At 39.0% G+C, this 9,299-nt stretch overlaps 1 non-coding gene across 1 annotated transcript; it reads left to right on the plus strand.

Annotated features, from left to right (window-relative positions):
- Nucleotides 1-8,221: 8,221 nt before the first annotated feature.
- On the plus strand, nt 8,222-8,329 carry LOC148561567 (small nucleolar RNA R71). The gene has a single exon (XR_015888232.1). It is a non-coding gene; the product is annotated as a small nucleolar RNA R71 (small nucleolar RNA).
- The last annotated feature ends 970 nt before the right edge of the window (nt 8,330-9,299 follow it).

Here is a 9,299-nt window from a genome sequence, read left to right on the forward strand (position 1 = left end):
TTGCAAGGAGCTAAGTTTGGTGTTGCACACCAAAACAATTCAAGGGTGAATGTGAGATTCTAAGTTTGGTGTTCCACCAAAAACTTCATTAAAAGCACATTTCTACCTCAGCATGACTAGTCACTAGCTCCAACCAATCAGGGAAACTACTTAAACAATAGTTTAATTTCTAGTTCATAGTTTCTTTTTCTAGTTCATAGTTATTTTCTTAATAAAAGCACATGAGGTTTTCTGCATATGATCCAAATTGCTGCATATGGCAAGGAACTAAGTTTGGTGTTCACACACCAATCTAAGTTCAGAGGCCTACAAACATCCATGCATACTAACCAATTCTCAAAGTGCTTGGGGAACAAGCAACTTCTAATAGCTTTGCAGGAAGACAATCAATCTCATGGAAGGAATATACATCATCATCAAAGAGAACACCAAGGCTAGGAAGGATGATGAACAACAAAGAAGATGATAAAAGGTTGTATTGTCACTTAATTGCTTGTACTTTGAATTGCTGACATTGGAAGTTTGCATGCACCCCTGCTTTAAGTTTGAGTCATTGCAGTTTTTGTTTGTCTGTTTGTTTAATTTCCAAATAAGTGATAGTCTAAGTGTTTGGATAAACTTCACTTGCTTAAATGTATGCTTGCCATGCTTGTTCTGTTTCCAAAAAAATAAAAGAAAAGTTTGAACAAAAGTAACTCAATTCCATTTAGTAAGAAATCAAATAAGATTAAGTGGTGGTATGCATGTTTGATTGAATAGTCAGCTCACTAAGAAATAAAGTTAGAATTGTCACTTTTAGTGGAAATTAGGATGCTGTCTATGGATCTTGATGAATAAATGTCTTTGGCCATGAAAAAGAAAGAAGAAGAAGAAGAAAAAGCCACTGAAAAAGGGCAACCAAAAAGCAAAAAAATTGAGAAAATAAGCTAGGCACCAATGGTTTGAACTTCTGAGACAAATGCCTGTGGTGTTTATGTATTAAGGATATGCTTGGATGAATAGGTTCTGAGGAGTGTTTCAACACTTGGTAACTTGGGTTAACTAACCCGGGATTATCAACCAAAAGTCCATTATCAAGAGCAACCTAAATACAAAACATTTAGTCACACAAAGAGGTGCTGGGCACCAATGTCTCAAGAAGAAATGTGAACTAAAATGCCTAAAGTGGATATGTGTAGTGCACTGATAAGAAAAAGAAAATGCCAAAGGCTTGTGCAACACATGACACTGAGCAACAAGGAGCAAATAAGCTCAAAGAAAAAGAAAAAACAAAGAAAAGAAACTTGCCAAGGATATGTGAATAACAAGAGGCCATAGCAGTGTTTTAGTGGAAACATAAAAAGTGACATTCTTACCTAAGAAACAATAAAGTGATGCTGCAACAACTTTCTGCATGAACACCCCATTAATCAATGTCAATTACTTACTGATATGGCTAATGAATTTACTTTCTGTTTCATTCTTTCTTCTCAATAATTCAGAACTTGCTTGGGGACAAGCAAGGATTAAGTTTGGTGTTGTGATGCCAAGGCATCTTAGGCTAGTTTCACTAGCCTTTTTCTTTTATTTTTAGTTGTTTTATGCATTTTCTTGAGCCTTAAGTAATCATTTGGGCCAAATAGTCATGCTTGTCTTAAATCATTCAAACATGAAGATTTTTATGCAAATTCCATGAGTTTTTAGTTATATTCCTTGAATGCTATGAATGGAAGAATTCTCATGAATTTTAGCAAGACTTTGATGCAACTGTTTGGATGATTTCAGGGAAGAAGAGGCTAGGCAAGGAAGCAACAAAATCAATAAAGGAAGCTTGAATATCACATGTGGAGTTTAAGTTCCAGTTTAAGCCTAAACTGGAGCTTAAACGCCAAAAATCATGAAGGATAAGAAATGCTGGAAATGAAGTTTAACCACCAGTTTGACCTCAAACTGGAGGTTAAACGCCAGAATGGAAGGTCTCACCAAAGAAGCATTTCCACGTTTAACCTCCAGTTTGACCTCAAACTGGAGGTTAAACGCCAGAATGATAATGCCACTCAGGAAGGAGTTCCACGTTTAACCTCCAGTTTGACCTCAAACTGGAGGTTAAACGCCAGAAGTGGGAATAGCACCAGGGAGCCATTTCCACGTTTAAGCTCCAGTTTGACCTCAAACTGGAGCTTAAACGTGTTCGACAGCCTTTCTCCTCCAGGGTTGCTCTCTCCATTTCCACGTTTAACCTCCAGTTTGACCTCAAACTGGAGGTTAAACGTGTTCGACACCTCCAGGGCTACCATTCTAAGCTTCCACGTTTAACCTCCAGTTTGACCTCAAACTGGAGGTTAAACGTGTTCGACCTCCAGGGCTGCCCTTCCTTTATCCACGTTTAAGCTTCAGTTTAACCTTAAACTGAAGCTTAAACGTGTTATATGGAACAGCTTGACCATGCCTTCTTCAAACATAAATAACTTGAGCTACAAAACTCCAAATGAGGTGATTCAAAATGCATTGGAAAGAAGACATCTAGAGCTTTCCAAGCATATATGGCATGCATGGTGGATACTAAAAATTGAGGGAGAAAACAGCCCCGTAATGTGCATAGAAGAGCATAGTACCAACATGCAATCAGGCCAGCTGACCTCTTCACCTTCCATGGAGTATAACTCGAGTTGTAGAGATCCAATTGAGGTGCTTCCAGTTGCGTTAGAAAGCTGACATCCATAGCTTTCCAACGAGGTATAATAGTCTATATTTGGCATCAAATTGGCAAGGTTGACAAGAGAACAAAGTGACGACTCAAGAAAGGGGGTGCAACATTTGAGTGTAGTTTAATGGATCATTATCCTTTTTGGATCAATTATGTCACTCAGCCCTTCAAGCAAGCAAGGCCCATCAACAACACCAAATCAAGGCCACAAGAATCATCTAGAATAGTTTATTTTCATTTGATTGTAATTTGCTTTGAATTTCATTTTCATTTTGTAATTTAGGGAGCCTATTTAAAGGCCTTAGTTTCTGCATTTAGAGAGGGGGGGATTGAAGGGGAATCCAGCCCCTGATGGGGACTTGGACTTTTACTTTTACTTTTAGCTAGTTTCCCTTTTCTTTGTAATTGAATTCAGAGCTATGATTCACTAAACCCCCTTTCATTGGGTTAGGGAGCTCTATTGTAATTCAATGAATCAATAATAGTTTATCTTCTTCTTCAATCTTTTCTCTTGAATTTTGTTAGAAAGCTTCTCGATCTAATTCCATTGAGTAGTTGTCTTGGGAAAGAAACTACCCATACTTGGAATCCTTCGGAGCCTTGGGAAAGGAATGGAGGATTCATGCTAGAGAAGCTTTCTCACAGTGAATTGGACTGGGGTTTGGATGGATATTGTGACATGTAATCCTACCAAATTGTGGTTCATGAAACTGTGTGGTATAATCAGTGATCGAGCATCATCTCTTCTTATGAACATTTAAACCAAGGGATTGGGAATTTGTTTGTTTTTAGAGAGAATTGGTGAGCCAAGGGATTGGGATCCAATCATATAAGATTGCCAAGCAAAATTCAATGAATGCATTGGTTGAGGAAGAGATATACATGTTTTGATTCGGAGATTTCAATATCTCCTAAACCCAATGAATTCCCCATTTCTGATTTCCACTTTCTCTTTACATTCTGCAATTCAATTCTTGCAATCACCCCCATTCCCTTTTAATTTCAGCAATTTACATTCTGCTCTTTAATACATGCAATTTAAGATTCAGCCATTTAATTTTCTTGTCATTTACTTTTCCCGCCAATTTTACATTCCGCAATTCTCATCTCAAATCTTGATTCCGCTCAACTAGAACACACTTCTAATCCGAATTGCTCAATCAACCAATCCTTGTGGGATTCGACCTCACTCTATTGTGAGTTTTTACTTGACAACGATAACCGGTGCACTTGCCGGAAGGAATTTTGCCGATCGTGCAATTTCCTAAATCGTAGCATAACTAGTTTATGTGCATCACCTTTTCTTTTCCTTTTTTTTTCGCTATTTTTTTCTTTTCTCTTTTTTTTTCGCAAGCTTTGTTCTTCACTGCTTTTTCTTGCTTCAAGAATCAATTTTATGATTTTTCAGATTATCAGATAACATGTCTCCTTTTCATCATTCTTTCAAGAGCCAATATATTTAACATTCATAAACAACAAATTCAAAAGACATATGCACTATTCAAGCATTCATTCAGAAAACAAAAAGTATTGTCACCACATCAAAATAATTAAACTAATTTCAAGGATGAATTCGAAACTCTGTACTTCTTGTTCTTTTGTAATTAAAACATTTTTCATTTAAGAGAGGTGAAGGATTCATAGGACATTCATAACTTTAAGGCATAGACACTTAAACACTAGCGATCATGTAATAAGACACGAACATAAATAAACATAAGGCTCAAAAACCGAAAAACAGGAAAATAAGAACAAGGAGATTAAGGAACGGGTCCACCTTAGTGAGGGTGGCATCTTCCTCTTCTTGAAGAACCAATGGTGCTCTTGAGCTCCTCTATGCCTCTTCCTTGTCTTTGTTGCTCCTCCCTCATAGCTCTTTGATCTTTTCTAATCTCATGGAGGATGATGGAGTGCTCTTGGTGCTCCACCCTTAGTTGTCCCATGTTGGAACTTAATTCTCCTAGGGAAGTGTTGAATTGCTTCTAATAGTTTTATGGAGGAAAGTGCATCCCTTGAGGCATCTCAGGGATTTCATGTTGAGGAATTTCCTCATGCTCTTGTTGAAGTCCATGATTTCTTCTTCTTAGTGATGGGCTTGTCCTCTTCAATGAGAATGTCTCCCTCTATGTCAATTCCAGCCGAATTGCAGAGGTGACAAATGAGGTGAGGAAAGGCTAACCTTGCCAAAGTGGAGGACTTGTCAGCCACCTTGTAGATTTCTTGATGTATAATCTTATGAACTTCCACTTCCTCCCCAATCATGATACTATGGATCATGATGGCCCAGTCTATGGTAACTTCAGACCGGTTACTAGTAAGAATGATTGAGCGTTGAATAAACAACAGCCTTCCTCTAGCTACAGGCTTAAGGTCCAATCTTCTCAATTGAACCGGCTTGCCTCTTGAGTCAACTTTCCATTGAGCTCCTTCCACACATATGTCCATGAGGACTTGGTCCAACCTTTGATCAAAGTTGACCCTTCTAGTGTAGGGGCGTGCGTTTTCTTGCATCATGGGCAAGTTGAACGCCAACCTTACATTTTCTGGACTGAAATCTAAGTAATTTCCCCGAACCATGGTAAGCCAATTCTTTGGATTCAGGTTCACACTTTGATCATGGTTCCTAGTGATCCATGCATTTGCATAGAACTCTTGAACCATTAAGATCCTGACTTGTTGAATAGGATTAGAGAGAACTTCCCATCCTCTTCTTTTAATCTCTTGTCGGATCTCCGGATATTTGCTCTTTTTGAGATTAAAAGGGACCTCAGGGATCACCTCTTTCTTGACCACAACTTCATAGAAGTGGTCTTGATGGACCTTTGAGATGAATCTCTCCATCTCCCATGACTCAGAGGTGGAAGCAATTGCCTTCCCTTTCCTCTTTCTTGAGGTTTCTCTGGCCTTAGGTGCCATTAATGGTTATGGAAAAACAAAAAGCTATGCTTTTACCACACCAAAGTTAAAATGTTTGCTCGTCCCCGAGCAAAAGTAGAAAGAAAGAAGGAGAAGAAGAAGAAAAATGGAGAAGAGGAAGAGAGGTGTGTATTTGGCTAAGGGGAAGAAGAGAGGGTTGTGTTGTGTGAAAATGAAGAAGGAATGAAGGGTTTATATAAGAGTGGGGGGAGTTTAGGGTTCGGCCATTAGGGTTGGGTTTGGGAGGGAAAAGAGTTTGAATTTTGGAGGTAGGTGGGGTTTTTGGGGAAGAGAGGATAGATCTGAGTGGTGAAGAGGTGATGGGGAAGACTGATTGAGGTGATTGGTGAGGGGTATTTGTGGAAGAGAGTTATGAAAAGGTGTGAAGAGGAGAGAAGAAAATGTGGGGATCCTGTGGGGCCCACAGATCCTGATGGATCCTGTGGGGTCCACAGATCCAGTGGGATCAAGGACTTAACATCCCTGCTCCAATTAGGCATGTAAAACGCCCTTTGCATGCATGTCTGGCGTTGAACGCCAGCTTGCCGCTTGTTTTTGGCGTTAAATGCCCAAATGTAGCCTGTTTCTGGCATTTAACGCCACTTCCATGCTCTGTTCTGGCGTTTAACGCCAGTCTAGTGCTTGTTTCTAGCGTTTAACTCCAGCTTGATGCTTCTTTCTGGCGTTAAACGCCAGTTTGATGCTTCTTACTGGCGTTTAAACGCCAGTAAGTTCTTCCTCCAGGGTGAGCTGTATTTCATTCTGTTTTTGATTTTTCAGTAGTTTTTGTGACTCTACATGATCATCAACCTAAAAAAAACATAAAATAACAATAAAATAAAATAGATATAATTAAATAACATTGGGTTGCCTCCCAACAAGCGCTTCTTTAATGTCAATAGCTTGATAGTGAGCTCTCATGGAGCCTCACAGATATTCAGAGCATTGTTGGAACCTCCCAACACCAAACTTAGAGTTTGAATGTGGGGGTTCAACACCAAACTTAGAGTTTGGTTGTGGCCTCCCAACACCAAACTTAGAGTTTGACTGTGGGGGCTTTGGTTGACTCTGCAGTGAGAGAAGCTTTTCATGCTTCCTCTCCATGGTTACAGAAGGAGATCCTTGAGTTTTAAACACACGGTTGTCCTCATTCAGTTGGAGGACCAACTCTCCTCTGTCCACATCAATCACAGCTCTTGTTGTGGCTAGGAAGGGTCTTCCAAGGATGATAGATTCATCTTCTTCCTTCCCAGTGTCTAGGATTATGAAATCTGCAGGGATGTAAAGGCCCTCAACCTTTACTAGCACGTCCTCTATTAGTCCATAAGCCTATTTTCTTGAGTTGTCTGCCATCTCTAATGAGATTCTGGCCGCTTGCACCTCAAAGATCCCAAGTTTCTCCATTACAGAGAGTGGCATTAAGTTTATTCCTGACCCCAGGTCACACAGAGCCTTCTCAAAGGTCATAATGCCTATGTTACAGGGAATTAGGAATTTACCAGGATCCTGTTTCTTTTGAGGTAGAGTTTGCTGAACCAAGGCATTTAGTTCCTTGATGAGTAATGGAGGTTCATCCTCCCAGGTCTCATTACCAAATAATTTGGCATTCAGCTTCATGATTGCTCCTAAATATTGAGCAACTTGCTCTTCAGCAATGTCTTCATCTTCTTCAGAAGATGAATAGTCGTCAGAGATCATGAATGGTAAAAAGAGGTTCAATGAAATCTCTATGGTCTCTTGATGAGCCTCAGATTCCTCTGGTTCCTCAAAGGGAAACCCCTTATTGGTCAGTGAATGTCCCAGGAGGTCTTCCTCACTAGGATTCACGTCCTCCTCCTCCTCTTTGGGTTCGGCCACACCAAACAAGGTAATGGCCTTGCACTCTCTTTTTGGATTCTCTTTTGTATTGCTTGGGAAAGTACTAGGAGGAGTTTCAGTGAACCTTTCACTCAGCTGGCCTACTTGTGCCTCCAAATTTTTAATGGAGGACCTTGTTTCATTCATGAAACTTAAAGTGGCCTTAGATAGATCAGAGACTATATTTGCTAAGCTAGATGGATTCTGCTCAGAATTCTCTGTCTATTGCTGAGTGGATGATGGAAAAGGTTTGCTATTGCTAAACCTGTTTCTTCCACCATTATTAAAGCCTTGTTGAGGCTTTTGTTGATCCTTCCATGAGAAATTTGGATGATTTCTCCATGAGGGATTATAGGTATTTCCATAGGGTTACCCCATGTAATTCACCTCTGCTATTGCAGGATTCTCAGGATCATAAGCTTCTTCTTCAGAAGATGCCTCTTGAGTACTATTGGATGCAGCTTCCAATCCATTCAGACTCTAAGAAATCATATTGACTTGTTGAGTCAATATTTTATTCTGAGCCAATATGGCATTTAGAGTATCAATTTCAAGAACTCCCTTCCTCAGAGGCGTCCCATTACTCACAGGATTCCTTTCAGAAGTGTACATGAACTCGTTATTTGCAACCATGTCAATGAGTTCTTGAGCTTCTGCAGGTGTTTTCTTTAGGTGAATGGATCCACCTGCAGAATGGTCCAATGACATCTTTGATAATTCAGACAGACCATCATAAAATATATCCAGGATGGTCCATTCTGAAAGCATGTCAGAAGGACACTTTTTGGTCAGTTGCTTATATCTCTCCCAAGTTTCATAGAGGGATTCACCTTCTTTCTGTTTGAAGGTTTGAACATCCACTCTAAGCTTGCTAAGCTTTTGATGAGGAAAGAACTTGGCTAAGAAAGTCTTGACCAGCTTATCCCAAGAGTCCAGGCTATCCTTAGGTTGAGAGTCCAACCATATTCTAGCTTTGTCTCTTACAGCAAACGGGAAAAGCATAAGCCTGTAGACCTCGGAGTCAACCCCATTGGTCTTAACAGTATCACAGATCTGTAAGAATTCAGTTAAGAACTGAAAAGGATCTTCTTATGGAATTCCATGAAACTTGCAGTTCTGTTGCATCAGAGAAACTAATTGAGGCTTTAGCTCAAAATTGTTTGCTCCAATGGCAGGGATTGAGATGCTTCTTCCATGTAAATTAGAATTTGGTGCCGTAAAGTCACCAAGCATCTTCCTTGCATTGTTATTATTTTCGGCCATGTCTCCTTCTTTTTCGAAAATTTCTGTCAGATTTTCTCCAGAGAGTTGTGCTTTAGCTTCCCTTAGCTTCCTCTTCAGAGTCCTTTCAGGTTCAGGATCAGCTTCAACAAGAATGTTCTCATCCTTGTTCCTGCTCATATGAAAAAGAAGAAAATAGAAAAGAAAATATGGAATCCTCTATGTCAGAGTATAGAGATTCCTTATGTAAGTATAAGAAGAGAAGAATAGAGGAAGGAAAAGATAAGAATCCAAACACATAGGTGAAGAGTGGGTTCGAATTCTTGGGTGGAAGAAAAGTGTTAGTAGATAAATAAAATACTTAGAAAGAGATGAGGAGGAAAGAATTTCAAAAATTAAATAAATTAAAATAAAAATATTTTTGTTTTTAATTTAAATTTAAGGTTAGAATTCAAAAATTAAGAAAGAAAAATAAAATTAAATCAAATTAACAATTAAAACAAATAGTTAATTAAAAAGAAATTTTGAAAAAGAGGAAGGTGATTTTCGAAAATTAGAGAGAGAATTAGTTAGGTAGTTCTGAAAAAGATATGACTGAAATAGTAAACTTTTAAAATAA

This window comes from Arachis ipaensis, chromosome B6, assembly GCF_059453495.1.
Source record: "Arachis ipaensis isolate K30076 ecotype BB chromosome B6, ASM5945349v1, whole genome shotgun sequence".
Taxonomy (NCBI): Eukaryota; Viridiplantae; Streptophyta; class Magnoliopsida; order Fabales; family Fabaceae; genus Arachis; species Arachis ipaensis.